This window comes from Bombus flavifrons, chromosome 2 (genome assembly GCF_040668555.2).
Source record: "Bombus flavifrons isolate JBK064 chromosome 2, iyBomFlav1_principal, whole genome shotgun sequence".
NCBI lineage: Eukaryota > Metazoa > Arthropoda > Insecta > Hymenoptera > Apidae > Bombus > Bombus flavifrons.
The window spans coordinates 4,097,559-4,115,007 of record NC_138443.1 but is presented as its reverse complement, the minus strand read 5'-3'; the positions used below and the strand labels follow the sequence as shown (position 1 = coordinate 4,115,007).

Sequence of the window (17,449 nt, the reverse complement as noted above, 5' to 3'; positions counted from 1 at the left end):
AAACGAAGATTCGACATACTGAAGCTTTTTTACGAACGCACAATTACATTCATCTTCTCAGAAAGTGTTAGCATTTTAGAGTTAGCACTTCCTTTTAGAATTCATCGTATTCAACGTATATAAATAAAAAGTTAAAGACGCGGGAGATGATAGCAAGTGTACGACTGAGGAAAGAAGATTAGTTTCACGGATTTACACGTCGTTGGAGAGCGACGAAGTAGGGGTAGGTCTTATGTTATCCGTTCTACATTATTTGAGACAATCCTAAAAATAGGAGGAAAGGAGACAATATCGAATAACTGGCTTCTTACATCTTACAACATATAGCATAACTATGGTTACACTTTGAGTTGCAGAGGCAGCAGCAATAGAAATTCAACTTTTAAAGATAAACACTTCGACTAGTAGAGGCCTGGCTGTTCTAAGTTCGAGTTACCGAGATAAAATAATGCATCTGCGATTTTATTTCGACGTCTAGAAGTTCTCGCAGCGGAGCGAAAGGGGATCAAGATTGTAGTCTTATAGAGGTTCGAGTTATCCAGATTCAACTGTAATAAAGATAAATCAATTTCAGAAAGGTGGATCGTAGCCTTACAAATTAAAAATATAAGTATCATGCAATTTACATAAGTACATACGTACGTGTGTATGATACAAATATGAAGATGTAATTTATATGTACGTTATAATACAACGATAAAGATGTGATTTGCTTGCAACCGGAGAGATTCATTGTATTAAAATAATAAGAGATCTATTATTGTATCGAGATAGAAGATAAGAGATCGTTGTATACAAAGATGATTGAAAATTCGAGTTGTTTGGTTTCGTCGCTAAATTGTTAATAGGTTTATATTTTTCTTAAACGTGATATTAACCCTTGGAAGCTATCATTAAAGGAAATCACGTTAATTATCATGGGTGAAATATTTATTTTAAAAATCAATAAGGTCGAACACAAATGCAATTTTTCTTATCATTATATTCAACATTGAAGGACAAATAAATATCAGTATTATTACAGGTCAACGTTAGAATAAAATTCGCATGACGTGACATTTCATCCATGACAGTCTTTAAAAGTTCATCCAATTATGAATTATCAGATTCGATATATTTTGACAAGTGTGAAACAAAATTATAACTATTACGTACCTAGAATTAAATCTTTTAGCCTAGTTTAGTCTAGTTTAGTTTAGTTTAGCCAATTTAGTTCATTAAGTTTTATAAAAAATGCATTTAAATTCGATATTGATCCATGGTTATCAAAAAGTATTGACTTATACTATGACAGAGAATAAAGTTATATATTTTCTTATAAATTTACTCGATTATAAGTCTCTTATGACATTTAGTAGGATGATGTTTTTAAGAGCTGAGACACGCGACTAAATCCAAATTGTCAAAATCTTGATATACGCCATTACGATTTTCAACCCGTTAATTATTACAAATATGTATAGTGGCTGCAACAAATATTTGCACACCACTGTATTTATTATAACATTTACATAGCAATTAATTAAATATATATTAAAATATATTATCGTTTGGTAGTATGTACTTTCATATGACTGCAAAAATTTCGTACTACCAAAATGGAATGTAAAACCTGATAAAAAAATTTTTCTTTGGAAAATAAGTGTATCTATAGATAAGGTATGCAAATTCTTCGTGAGCGTTATAGATCACTTTGCTGCAAATATAGTGCTATTTGCAGCAAATAGTAACTGACAACGATAATTAACAACGATATGTAGATAATAGTGTAATCATAAGCAGACAAAATAGCTGTGTATAGTAGTATAATGATAAGCAGATAAAATAGAAATTTAAAACTATGATATTAACACAAAGTTTTACCGCACATGCTTCCTAAGAAAAAATAAGCTATCACATCGCCCGCATAAAACAAAATGTCTCATTTCTGTTGCGTGATATTACCCCGTTTGCATTCTTCGAAACGTGAGAAACGAAAGATTTGAATTCTGCAGATTCTCACGATTTGGATGACGTGGCGCAGCGTGACGCCAAAAACATCAAGATTTCCGGTCGTGTATTTCGTAAAATAAACTTTTTCTCGTTAAAATTTCGGAATTCGTTTCAATCGTTGGTTTCGGATGGTTGTTTTATTCCCTATAAAGATTGACGTATTTAATGAATAACTTCACGTTTCTATGAATATAAATAAAGAAATGGAACCTACGCAGAAATTTCGTTCGCTCACGAAACACTGTAACCAAACTTCTCATAAATTCTTAAATATATTTGAGGTCTAACTATGATGCACAACGGTGGAAGTGACCTTTAGAATAACTAGAATGGAGAAGGAACGGTCGGCTTCGGTTTCCTCGTTACATTCCACATTCGCATTGCTCAGATGATATTTCATCTCACGGCCAGTTAATTGACATACTCGATCAATTTTACCTTGAAGAAATTTAACCTTCTTTTCTGCATTTCCAGGATTTTACCGGTATAAATAATAATGCAAATTAGAGAAATAAAAATATGGAAAAAACAATAGTTACTTCTATGTAATAAAAGCTTTCTATAGTAATCATAGAATAATACGAACAGAATGAAAATAAAATATCTACAGAATATGGAGGATTCGAAGAAAGAAAGTAATAGTATATGTTATACATACAAGTACATTATTTTGTCATTCACAGTTTAATAGTAAGTTAATATAATATAATAAGTAGAAATCAGCTTATGTTGTGAATTAGATTATTAGACAAAAGTTCCCTTGCTTGCTCAAATATTACGTGCAAGATTTTAAACTAACAATAAGGTCGTAGGAGGTAGACGGTAGGAGGATCTAAAAATATATGTATACGTGAATAGCTGATGAAGCTGGTAAACTCTGCAATGAGGTATTGAATATGTAAACCACTTATTGTTAGACAGCGGAATAGTTACGCGATCGGGTCAAGGTGATTCTTGATCTTTCAATGGTAACTGAACTCTACGGAGCTGAGCTTGCAGAACAAAATATTGCCTAACGTCATTCATTTGGGAGCCAAAAATATAGTAGAAACCCACAAGTATAGTACAACTACAATAATTGTAAGTCTAGCACATTAGTAGAAATAATTCGTAATAATTTAATAGAATAATTTCTTCGTTCAAACGAAGAGGGACTACAGGCCTACATTTCAATAGAAATTAATCGTTTCACGTATATTATATTGCACATTCATTACGCAATAAAGAGAAAGAAATAATATATAAAATTTCAAATTTTTGTCATTTTTAAGTATCAGTATTTTATAATATTTTTTTATAGGCAGACGAAAATTACATGCAGCTGAAAAGAGCTCATACATAATGCATCCACGGCATAAAGTTAATTTCGAGACATACCTCATTCTATATACTATTTCATCCTCTTTTTATAACATTCTTTCCCATTTCTAATCGTTTAAAAAATAAACCTTGCGATATTTACACGAGACATCTTTTATTTCTACTATTATTAATACTTATATTATTAAATACAAATATTATATAAATATAAATTGTCTGAGGTTTTATTAAAGGATTTCAATAAAAATACGAAATATGAAAGAAACTATATCGTGGTTATTAAGTACAATTCAAAAAAGGAAAAAGGTCGTCGATATCGCAATATATGTATTGGATTGTTTGGAAAGTTTGTAGCCTTATTAGCAAATATCGAAATTAAACTTTGTGATGCATTTAGTGAGAGTGGAAGATGTTATTGCTTATAGAGTGTCGAATAGTGAGAGAAATTTTCAAAAAAAAAAGAATCAAATAAATATTGTCTCATTTGGAGCAAGAATTAAATGCAGTAATTATATAGGAGCGCCCGAGATTCACCAGTAACAAAAACATTGATTTTAAACACAATTATGATGGCGATTTAATTTCTTTAACTACAATGAATCCCTATAAAATGGTACTTAAAATTGAGAACATTTATTCATGAACAATATGAAAAATTGTACAAAACTTATGATTCTCTGAAACAAACGATGCAGTGTTACCCAATAGAATAATAACTTTATATAAAGTTTTATATAGTTTTCCTTGAATTTTGAACCATTTTCTGACAAACAACATTAAAAATTAAGAAAAACTTACGGAAACGATATATGTGTTATCCAATAGAATGAATAAATTGAATTTTCCATCAATTACATCAATTACATCCATTAGAATTTTATCCATTGATAACGCGAAGAAAAAAAAGGAAGAGTTCCTATAAAATCAGAATCAATACGTGATGAAGTGATACGCGGAATTAAAGTTTCATTCAATGAGAAGAAAAAAATCAAAATGAACTATGTAGAGGACTAAATCCAATTTTTACTACCGTCAATTTTGTATCGACAGAAACGACGAACATTTTGAAATAGAGAAATAATTCTTCGTGTCTCGTATCAGTGCCTGTAGGTAACTGTAAATTCATTACTCCTTTGCATTTTATATTCTTCTTATGATATTTTGATAATAAATTTTATAGTGATAATTTATAGTAACTTTAATAACGATATGATATTTTTATATAATTAATCCATTAAATATATTAAATATTTAATTTAGAAATTAGAATTATCGTTCTATATTTATATTATTCGGCTAAAACTTGATTATCATAATAATAATAATTGACATTTACATGTTGAACCATGTAGACTTCCAATGACATATACATTCTACATACATATACATATCTTTAAATACTTCAGAAATTCAAACGCGAATAGTCTAATTCAAATTGGCACATCGAAATAGAGGAAATACTCACTTTCAACCGTCTTCAAAACAACTTGCGTAATGATACGTAATAGGAAAATTAGCATAAACCAACAACGATTTCAAATATTCTTGTAAATAAACGCGTCTTACACTTGCAATTTTATGAGGCAAACAAATATAAAAGTGTGAAGTTACTTAAGTTGCCAAATTAAACAAGAAGAGAAACAATCTATAATCTATGCGTACAATATTTTTCATTCGAATTAATCGCTTGACCTTAAAGCGTTAGATCTTCGATATGAAATTGATTTTAATTTAGAATAGAGATATTAATTTGAAGTATTAGAAAACAGAATAGCAAAATCTCTGAAAGGGTTTAACTGATAATATTAGTGAATTAACAGGTTATACGTTATCGACTTTTCTTTTATAATTTTATAAGTTTTTGTCAAATAATTACGGCAATTTGTACAATTTACTTGTAAAATTTCATTTCTTTTATTAAGCAAACAAACCTATAAAAGAACTTATTAGTACTGATAACTTGCAACTTATAATTCTTGTAAAATTTCACTAATAATATTAATTCAATTGTGCCTCGAGTCCCGAAGTTTCAATTATGTAATACTTTTATTTCATAGATAAATATAGGATAAAAAAATTGTTCAACCATCGAGTTAAGCACCATTCCAATGTCTATCTTACAAACAGACAAATGAAAAGTTTTAGCTATATACATATATGCAACTGATTAATATTAAAAATAAAAGAAATTAGCATCTAATAATAAAATTTTTCAGTCGTGCCAATAAAAATATTCGTTCTCACCCTAGAATAACTGACCAAATCTACAGAATTCTAATAAATTTTCGCAGCCCACATTTCGATACGTTTTTTCCGTTACCTTGCCTAAGAATGCTTTCGTAGATTCTGTAAGTGGTCTCACAATCAGCATCCCTCAGACTAGGATGCTTCGCGCCGCCATCCAGACTCTGGCTTCTATTCCGGAAATCCTCCTCTTTCTTCTTAGGCGGGTCCTGACATTCGCTCTGTCGCCTCATATGGCCTAATCTTCTCCCAAAGTGTCGTATCATCTCCTGAATGCTGTAATGATGATGATGCTTCTCGTGATCGCTGGTCAGATTGAGCGACGTGGGTGAAGCTCTTCCGCTGCTCGTCTGATGATTTTGTGGATATTGCGACTGTAGTTGATGAACATGATGAAGGGGATGATGATGGTGAATCGACTGATGATGGTGGCTGCTCCCATGAATCGTATGATACACCGAGTGATTGTGCACACTGTGATGGAGGGATGAGTTGTAATTGGAAGAGTTTAAACCGTGAGACGAGTCGTGAGACGAGCCGCGAGACGAGCCGTGAGACGATTCGTGAGACGAGCCGCGAGACGAGCCGTGAGACGAGCCATAGGATGTTGAAGAACCATAAGAATACGTCGAGCTCACTGAACCTCGAGATATTCGTCTTTGGATATGTTTGTGATTTAATAACTCCTGCAGGATCTTTGTGTCGTGTGTTCTAGCGTCAGACACGGAGGAACTCCTGTCTTGATGATGATTGACAGTCCTTGTGTCGCCATTGTGGGAGTTATGGTGGGACAGTAGATGACTTATTCCGTGCATCTTACTAAAAAACTTTTCCCTTTTATTTTGTATTTTTAAGAAGATATCGTTGATCTTTGAAGAATATTTCTTCTTCTTCTTCTTCTTCTCTTACTTCTTTTTCATTTAATGAAAATTGTAAATCAGGCAGAATGTATCCGAGCAGTCTTTTCTTCTCGATTTTCGATGTCGCTCGATGATCCTCAAGATCGTTGTTCGTTAATGCAATAGGGAAGACGCTGTTCCGGTGAAGCTGTGACAAACAATTACACACACACACACATGTGCTATTTATATGGAATAAATGAAACCAAATGACTCGGAGACACGTGGACGTATCGATTGAAGAAACTCGGTTATTACTTATTACAGTTTGACTGGCTAATTGCTTGATAGAACAAATATACATAGCATTATGTGTACTATGTATCTCAATATACAAGAACTGAGGTACTACAGATTTGCGAAATATTGCAATAGCGGCGGAATAATGTAGATTTTCGTTGCTTTCAAAAGAACTGCTGTTCGACTCAAGAAAATAGCGTGAATAGGCGGAGATTAATGTAGTCGGACAAATACGATGCTCTTCGAAAATTAAACTCGTCTCGAAATATCTAAATTTAGCGGAGCTTCGAACTCTTAATGCTGGTTTCTGCTTACGCAAACCAATTCTAAAGTAACTCGTGTTCGAGTCTAAATTGCATGCAAATATATGGAATACGTGCCGTATTTACAGCTTCTGTGAGGCAAGATCGCTCGTGTTACGAATGTACGTGCAATAATCGATGAATAAATTGTCTTTTATGTGTATTTACAAATTGACAAATTTCTCTCATGCAGAGATAGTTCGATATTTAGATTGGTGTAAAAGGACGGATCAATTTTTGGCACCACGAACCGTCTCCATTTCTATAAACAACTAACTTTTCGTGAAATAGCCACGATTCTCCGCGTGATACGCGACATTGGATGCGCATCTGGCATGACCGCAGAATTATGAATGCATCCGATTAATAAGTACGTACAACTTACATATTTACATTTGTCCTTCCGTCAGATTATATTGAGGAAATTTCATACTACTGAATATATTTTTTATATAAAAGATTGATAGCATTTTATTTGAAATTATTATATTTGGTTAATTGCGCCAGTATTAATAATATAATATTTGATGATTATTATTATTATGAATATTGTTCATATTATTTTGATAGATTTTAGTACTGAAAAATGTTTTAACCCTACTATGGTCTCAGTAAAATTATTATAAATATGCTTGTTTGTATCCTCGTGACATTATATTAAAATCTCATTGTCCCTTTTCAAATGGTACGTTACAAATAGAAATAGTTACATATAACGTCTTCGGCTCATTTTTGTCTATAAATATTAAAATGGAAATCAATCATTAAAATGAAATATTTTGAAGTATTGGCTGACATTAAAGTCGAATGAAAAAATAAATAATATAAAATAACATTATAATAGTTCTATTTCTATCCAAAATTATAATAATTGGCCAATAACAGTCTTTTCAACTGTGCTAGACATATCAGCATTGAATGCTTATGTTTTATATCCTAAAGTAAATTCCTCGTGAAAACCGATATCTTTGAGAAAAAGAGCATTCGTAGAAAATTTAGAGAACGGATTGATACAAAATTATATTATACGGTGAAAATATTAGTCGCGTACGAAAGCTGCAAAAGAGATATGGTGGAGTGTTATAAATACGTCGGAATCTTCAACATCGGCTGAAAAAGTTGCAGTTCACAAAAAAAGAGACAGATACCACATATGTACTAAAAGACAAAGGGAAAATTCGCAAAAATGTTACGAACGTCAAAAGCTACTATTATCATATATTTACAACTTGTTATAAATAAATAACTTTAGTAGAATGTACCAGCTTTATATTATAAAGCATTATAAAAAAAACATATAATAACATATAGCATTTCCTTGATCCTGTAGTTAGAAAATAAAACTAAGAAAACGAATTTTACATATAAACGTCACTTTCGTCTCGGAAACCTTAAATGTTCAGTTGAATCAAGGACTACAGCAGAGTTAAATAAATTTAAATATGTTGATTTTCTCCTGAAAGTTCTCATAAATATTATAACTTCTGGTTTACTAAGCTATTGATCTTGAAACTATTGAAACTGATAGGTATTGAGTGTGCATTATTATTATTATTATTATTATTTTTATTAATATTATTATTATTAATGTAACTAATAGTGACAGGTTATTTCTTTTTGGTAAATATTAGTATTATAAATTTTCACAATTTAATTTGAAATTCTTTACATTTTTTTCCAAGTATGTCAATAGTCTGAAAATTTTCAATTTCTTATTGACCAAAAATAACGTTACTAGTAACAATTCATTTTATTTCATCGAATTTTAGCATCATGTTATTCTTTAACACTAGGTTTACGGGCGTTTCTTAGATACCTATCTCTACGAGGACCCGTCAATTTGACAGGTAAACGAAAATACGCATTTTCTTTAAAAAATCGATTTATTCAAATTAAATCTGAATTGAACAATATTAGGCTTCACGTTTAAATAAATTATTAATAACTAAAAAGTCTTTTTTTTTTAATTATCACGGAAATGATAACAATAATATTAACGCTATAGGGTAATCATATTTATTGAGCACATTTTTTACAAATATACTGAATTTTGTTTGTGCATTTTCCGCATACGATCTTTTTTGCAATATATACAACAATTATCGCTTCTATTTTTTTTACACTAGCCCACTTGGCAACTTTTTCGCACTTCTGACGTTGAAAGTGACAGAAATGAAGCATCTGATCTTTGGCAAAATATGAACTCCTTCCTGGATATTTTCGATCCGGTGCACTCTTTACATAATATCCACGCGTTTATCGCTGCCAAATCTAAAATATTGAAAAAAAACTTGAAGGGGCCATCGCAAACTCCCTGCTTTCACACTATTATTTGCGTGCCATCTGGTTAACGACGTCCACACCAAACTTTGTTTTATTATAATTTATAACGTTTATAACACGTTTATAATTGTTTTCTACTTGTATACCTGTATGTTTGGTGCTTAGAAGGAGGACTTTTACGTTAGGTTTATTTTTATACACAGTAAGCGTGCAGTTTTCTGATTTATATAAATTTGAGGAAAACAAAGTCATCTTGTCCTTTTTTCCCTTGAGCATCGAGTTTCATCTTTCCCCATATAAGGGAAACCATTCAAAATATATTTTGTTTGGACGTCAACTGCAAACCAAAACTTAATGCCAAATTTATGCGGCTTATTCGGCGTATATTGCGTAAACCTGCATCGGGCTTTCGTTGGAAATAATTGTTCATCTATTGAGATATTTACATATGGCTTATAACAAGCCTGGTTATTACTTATAAATCCGTTCCATATTTCGGATATCAGCGCAAATTTATCTGTTTGTAATCTTTCGGAGGCTTTCAATGATCTCGCTTCATATGCGCCCCGGGCATATAGAACTCCTAGAAAACTACGTAACTCAGCAACTGTGACTGTCCGTCTTTTTTCAAAACTCGATGCGCCTCGGTTTCAGTGCAATCTTTTATGTGTTCCACTGTGTGTCTATCAATTATCAATTCGAGAGCACTAGTTATACAACCCGACATAATGTTTCTCTTAGCATAGCCAGTAGGCCCTGCGATATCCTTGAATATCATACGAACGGGCGTCCTACCCCTAGATCCGGCTGCTTTCAGTTTTATCCACTGTGCCCCGTCAATTGCAATTTCAGTTTCACCCATTACATTTTGGGATGTGCTTGGAACGCTCGTCCTTTCATCCTCGGAGTCAGAACTAGAAAAAATACGCATCCTTTTCTTGTTACGACACACTTCCAAGAAGTTTTCCTCTTCACTATCCGAAGATCCTTCTATCTCTTCACTTTCAGTGTATTCAGAACTTTCACTGTCAGCTTCGCTTTGGCCTAATTCATATTGATCTACTTCGGAGGTATCCTCAGAACAATCTTCATTGATGTTGACAATTTTGTTCAATATCTTATTATATCTCCTGGACTTACTCATGATTGCTAGAAAAGGGGGATTGGTCAAAAAAAGAAAATACTGTGCCCAAGTTCAATTATCCTATTGTAAATACATAGAATAAGCGGAGACAATAATGGGAAATGTCTACAATAACTGAAACTTTTGCACACTGTCTTTGAAAAACGGTTTGTTTATGAAATCAGCTAGCCCGTCAATTTGACGGTTTCGTAGAGATAGGTATACTACATACAGATTTCAAAAATTAGAAAGCCTAGGAAAAAATAATTGTGTGCATAAATTCTTTAGATGAAATGATTAATTTACGATGAAAAATGGTTAGAATTAATGCTATAGTTTTAGGGATATTTTATTTTGAAGTTTGAAATCCGTCGAATTGACGGGTCCTGTAAACCTAGTGTTAAGGTAACTTATATTGCTTTATTTTTTTGTAAATAATAATATAATATATGTAATATATATATAATATATATAATAATAAAAATATATTAGTGTCAATTCACTCAATTCGATTCACAATCACGCGATTCGTTTCGAAGAATACTGAACATTATAACTAAACATATATAAACACAATTATATATTATAATTGAACATTATACATGTGTCAACAGTGTTTAAGCTCGATACTCGGTAACGGTTTTGAATAACGACTGACGATACTCTCAAGCATAGTCATACATATGTATAAACAGGTCTGGAGACTTGCCAGGGGAAATCGTTCATCTTTTGAATTGACTTAAATCGGCGGACTCGCTTTCGGTATATGAGTGCCCAGACTTGTTTATATGATCGTGCGTCGCGGATGTATAGTTTCGGAGGTCCGACGACGCTCTGTTGTTCGTCGCAGGGGACCGCGGGCACGGAGCCAATGAAGCGAGGTCACGTTGCCCCGTAACACGAAAAGCGATAAGGATTTTCTAAAAAGATCTGGTCACGGAGTGATAAATCCTCTGGCAAAAGAACTGCGAACTGAGTCAAGAAAGCTTGACACTTACCCCAGAACGCGAGATCCAGATCGACTAAGATCAATATAGGTATTATGTAACAAATGGTAATCCATTTTATTTCATGACATTTTAATAGCAGAACATTTTTTACGGTGACTCGAACTTGCCTTCTTTTTATACAAATTTCCATATTCCCTACAATACATATAAATTTTCAAACCAGTCTAATACCAGAATAAATAAATTTTCCAACATTCCTCTTTATTCGATTGTTTTACCTTTCCAAATATGTTACATACATTCGTAAACAAAACGAATATAAAGTATATATTTGTTTCCTTTAAATCAAGACAGGTAAACAACCGATATAACATTAGACATTATCCAACTTAAAGCCGCATATCCAGCGATAAGCTAAGCTAATCTATGCTAAGCATAGCGAAATATGAAAGCATTTGCATCGATGCATCTATAATCTATACGAAATACGGAACCGCTTCTAGTGGAAAACACAATACTTCGCTTAGCATTCATAGTTTAGCTGAGCCGATGGATCTTCGATCTAACTCCTCCGTCCTAGAAGCAAGACTATTTTTTCAATTAAAATCGATCGTTAAGTATCTAACGACGAACTCGTTGAATCTTGTTACCAAATAAACTTTATCGTCGATTGCTCAAGATGGAAACAAACCCAGTTTAAACAAGTGTAAACTAAAACAATACAATGACGAATTATATGTACATATTTATCGATATATAGAATAATTGGATACAGAATCAAATGCACAAAGATAATAGTGGAAGTGAAGAACGGGCACATCCTTGAGCGATAGTTAAATTAGACTTCAGGAAGAAGTATTTATTAGCACACTCGATTGGTTGCAAGATTAGAGGAAGTATTCAGATCCAGCCGATTATTATGTTGCTTCTACGAGAATGATCCTATTTTCCTATTATTGAAAATACTGGAATTTCATCTTGGACAATTCCTAATGTCACGCTGAAATTAATTTTTGGTGATGTTGAGATGAACACTTTAATTTACACGAAACAATGGAATTAAATTCTGCTTCTATTAGGTTGGCAACTAAGTGATTGCGAATTTTGTCATTAGGTGGTAATGACAAATTACAATAATTTTTATTAATTAATATATATGAATAATTTTTATAATTATTTTTTGTATTATTAGAATATCAAAATTATTTTAAATATGATGAAAAATAAATAAAATAAATAAATAAAAAAAATAAATATGATAAAATATAATAGTAATTTTTCATTTCAGTATAAGAACGCAAAATTGCAATTTAAGTTTCTGAATTTCTTTTGGAAGTTTATAGCGCTTTCAGGATAGAAAAAAATTGATTATCGGTTGTAACAGTAAAACATCTCCGCATGTTAAAACTTGCATAAACAAACAATTCATAGAAATGTATAGGATGGTTCATTTTAACATTCGATCGTACTATAAATTTCTTAATTTTCTATCGATAATCAGCTAATCTTCGGTAAAAATTTGGTATCGCTACAATAATATAATGATAAAGTATAGTGGCACACTGGTAATTCCTAAAGTATAAAATATTAAGACAAAGTAAGATATTATACACTGTTAACTAAATAAAATGATATTTTAAAAATGCAAATGAAACTTGTAACAATACCGCAGAGTATTATTAAGCATATATAAAATTTATGAAAATGAAATATGTATACACGATCTAAATACTATAATGAATAATTAATTCCTATAAACTTAACAAAACATAATAACAAAACATTTTATTTTTACTTTTATATGTATTTTATGTATTTACGTATGTCTTAAATATCTTGAATATAATTATATAATACAAGACCTTGTCTTAAATTATAGGTAATATCTTACAAAAACTTTCAAGTATTCCTTTAAAATATGCTACAAGAATAAGGGCTTAAAATTTCGCTTAAGATACAGTTAACGGGTAAAATCGATTTAATTTCGTATCGTTCGATCGTTTATGCTTCCGTGATTTTAATTAAGTCCCTATGCTATCACGAACTTAAAATCATGGCACCAACCTTCCGGCTATATGCTTGGAAATGTCCCAATTTTGACAACGGGGTCGTCGATGTGGCAAATTTCGGGGTCGTGGCAAGGAAACTAGGTCATATCGATTGACCGTCTCCCCATTCTGGAGGACTGCGCGCTTAAAAGAATTATTATAGTTCTCCCTTTTTTTCGTCTTTCGTGCAACGAGATGAGGAGTGAAATTGGTAGCTAGAACTAAGGGCAGAAACTGGACAACGATATTAAAAATAAAAATCAAGTTCAAATCGCGATTTTACTGCCTGGTAAGATTCATTCTTTCGTTCATCTTATTGCATTACAAACTTTTATGTCCAAAAAATTGGAAAATGATATATTCCATAATATATCCTATATTCTATATTATATAATACTAAATTTGTTCATTTGAAAATTATTTTTATTTATTATATCTTACATTATTTTGTATAGGTACTATCTATTTTAACATAAAATAATCAACTATTATTAATATTCATATTATTAATATTTTAACAAAATAATCAATTATGTATAGTTAAATTCCGATATTCGACAACTTTGTTATATTTAATCTTATTACTTCACTAATATGTATTTAACTTCATTCCATTATTGTCGTTGTTTAATACTTGATGCTTTAATGCAATTTTTAGCAACTTTGCTTTATTTTAGAGCATTTGATAATTGAATTCATTTTAAGATATAGATTACATATCTGTACTAAAATATATAACTGAAACTAAATTCCGATATTGTGAAGTATCATTCTATTTAATCTTATCATCTTACAAATATATATCTTATTTGATTTTGTTCTTTCCGATATTTGGTATCCAATAAAGTAATGTAATTTCTTGATAACTTCGCTTCATTTTGATTCATTTGATAATTGAATTCAAGCATTTAAAAATATATAATTATATTAACCTATGTAACTACAATATACACATAATAAAATATATATATAATATTTAAGTTCAAATGTTCCATGATTTTAATAAATATTTCACTTAGCTTCATTTTTTTCAATATTTAATATCTAATACATGAATGTAATTTTTAATAACATTATTTTTCTAAAAATCAGGTAATAATTAAGATATTTAACAATTAGAAGCTCTACGCAATTTCAACCAATAAAATAAACTAGATATAATATCTATGTATAAATGAGTAAAATATCCGTATATATAATATAGGAAATTTATTTAATTTTTTATAGAGGCAAGATGAAGTTTACGTTGATAGTATTGAAAAAAATTTTGATAGACGCAGTATCATACAGAATTTATACTGGAATAATAAGTGGCGATGACATCCGCAGAATTATTGTTTTTCCAATCACGCACAGTTTAGGCGGAAATCATTTCCAGCATATCGTTTGTAGAAACATGCATTGGAAGAATAATACTATACATATTTAGTTAAAGTCAAGCGATAGGATAAATACTAGTTACGAAATTAATTAATTTCTAGTCATATTAATCATTAATATTGTATTTCAAATATCCTAATAATTCAATCAAATTTACATATCACTTTATTAATAATAATAGTAAATTGATATTTCAAAAGAGAAAAATTTATTTCCATTTCTGTTGAAAATTTTTAGAAACTATTTACTACACTCGCTTCTTATTACTTAAATTATTAGATATTAAGGGTCTAGATTTTAGGCAATTTGACCTAAAAATAGAATTATGTTATCATGTGTTCGCTTATTGCGTAAGTTTTACATTCATAATTAGGTGTAAGTTTCTTGCTGAAAAACAGCTTTCCTCTTTTTTTTCTACGTTCTCTCTAAAAACTTGATAAAAATCAATGAGTTTCACTGGAATTTAGATCTCAAAGTAATAAGCGGTAGCTAATACTAATAATAAATTTTGAAAAGTTGTGAAAAACAAAATTTCATAACGAATCAAACTAACACATATCTCATAACGAATCAGACTAAAACTACAGTGATCAAAGTTGAAAGTTGTATTATCAAGAAATACATACAGATATTACACAACAACAAATCAAAGAATTACAAATTGTAGAAAAATTTTAAAAAGTGCTATATGTGTAGTGTGTAATTAAAGTAAGTTTAATGCGTGTTTAAATCATGCGTTAAGACCACGGCAGAAAATAATAATTTTTATGAAAATAAAATGAACTAAAGATGAATTATATTATACCTAAATTACAAATTCTTTATACTTGTTAGAAGTTTGGAATATCATATATAATAAGCCTATAACCCTAATATTTTCTAATCCTATATAGGTACATATTCTTTACGTTTTTATTTGTCATTCTTTTATCAAACAGGTATATATGCTAAGTATAGATATTTAATGAAGATATGTATTTCACTCACACTCACACTCACTCACACATACAGTGTATTTTATATAATACCTTTTAACTGTTTGTCATATCGATATATGAAGATGACAAAGGAAGAATATGTTATACATAATATACATAATTTTATATTTGAAAGAAGGAAGAAGCTTTGATTAGATTCACAGATATAAAGCATAAATACACACAGATAAATCTTTTAAAAATAAATACATAATCGGTGGGAATTTATAAAAGTAATGATGTAATTAATGTTATAACGCTTAACATTTTTAAAATGTTCAAAAGAATGACGAGAATATAATAATATGTACATATATATAATTCTAAAATCAAATAATCGATTTGGTAACATATGTTTGGTTCACAATATCGAATTCAAAGATGTACTACCCTTTAAAAAACAGAAACTATGACTTATCATATTCATCTCTATCGTCTTCATACGTGATCGAAACGAGAGACTTAAGGAATTTAAATATTCAAAAAATTGGTAGCGATGACGAACATAATCATAATCGTAACAAACTAAACTATTAAGTTTAATATCAACTTATTATCATTTATTTAGTTAGTTTTTGTCTATCAAACGCAATTAGGGAAGTGCGTGTTTCGTTACTTTTTCATTTCTATCGTTCCAGTATTATCACATATATAAGAAATCAAGCAGAACAAATTTCTTGCAACAGTTCCTATCTTAACCAGCAAAGAGAAGAGTTGACAATAACCGTCTAATAACTTTGTACATTATCATCCATAAGGAGACACGCGTAAATCGAAAAACAATTTATACATAATACGTTAAACCATGAAGTATCTGCGTAAAGGTCAGGCTCAGAGCAACATCAACATGAAAAATTACATCAAAGGATTTATAAATACATTGGATTTTCAATTTACATACCGTTAGAATAATCGGTTTGAGGTTGAAGTAGTGATTACTTCGGTTGAGATGGTTCACCGAATCGATCTTTAAAATGTCGCACATGATACATATATGTATGTATGTACATATGTAATTACGTTGCGAAACATTACCGGTCAGAGTAAATATACGTCTATTATAATACGTATGCATACATATGTTTATGTACATACAATACATACCAATTACGTTTATGTATACCATGATCGAAAGTGGATGATACGTCGAATCCGTTCTGCTACTGTCTACACACCAAAAGTGTCAGTATTTCACCATAAGCCAATCGAAATTAAATTACAGCTTAATTACAGTGATCGTGTCCGCGATACGTGCACTTCGCATATTCCTGATTTAAATTTAAATCGATATGCAGAGCGTCCTGTATACTAATGTTATAAGCTGGTTTCTCGTAAGTTATCATAGGTACATAGCGACAGTTTACTTTTTTCAGTTCTCTTTAAGCAGTATGAACTGTCTTTTTACTAGTCCTTTTCTCATAGGACATAACAAACATAAATGCATAAAGCATTTAAGAAAAATGCTAAGACCTGAGATAGCTAAGTAGTTGAGTTAAGCATTTATAGAAACTGTAAAACAAGCCTATTTATACGCCTTAAAGCTAAAAGTAATAAAAAATCTCATCTATTACTCGATTCGCCTGATTAATTTAGGTATCTCAAATTTTAAATTTTTACAACAATTAGATGACGTAGTTGCGATTCTTCGTATTTGAATCGTGTTATTGGTACGTTACGTTTTTATCATTCCA

At 30.6% G+C, this 17,449-nt stretch overlaps 1 protein-coding gene across 2 annotated transcripts in view; it reads right to left on the bottom strand.

Annotated features, from left to right (window-relative positions):
• The window catches only part of SNF4Agamma (SNF4/AMP-activated protein kinase gamma subunit), a 131,568-nt gene that overhangs the window by 42,894 nt on the left and 71,225 nt on the right, over positions 1-17,449 (bottom strand). The gene's annotated exons all lie outside the window — the stretch shown is intronic.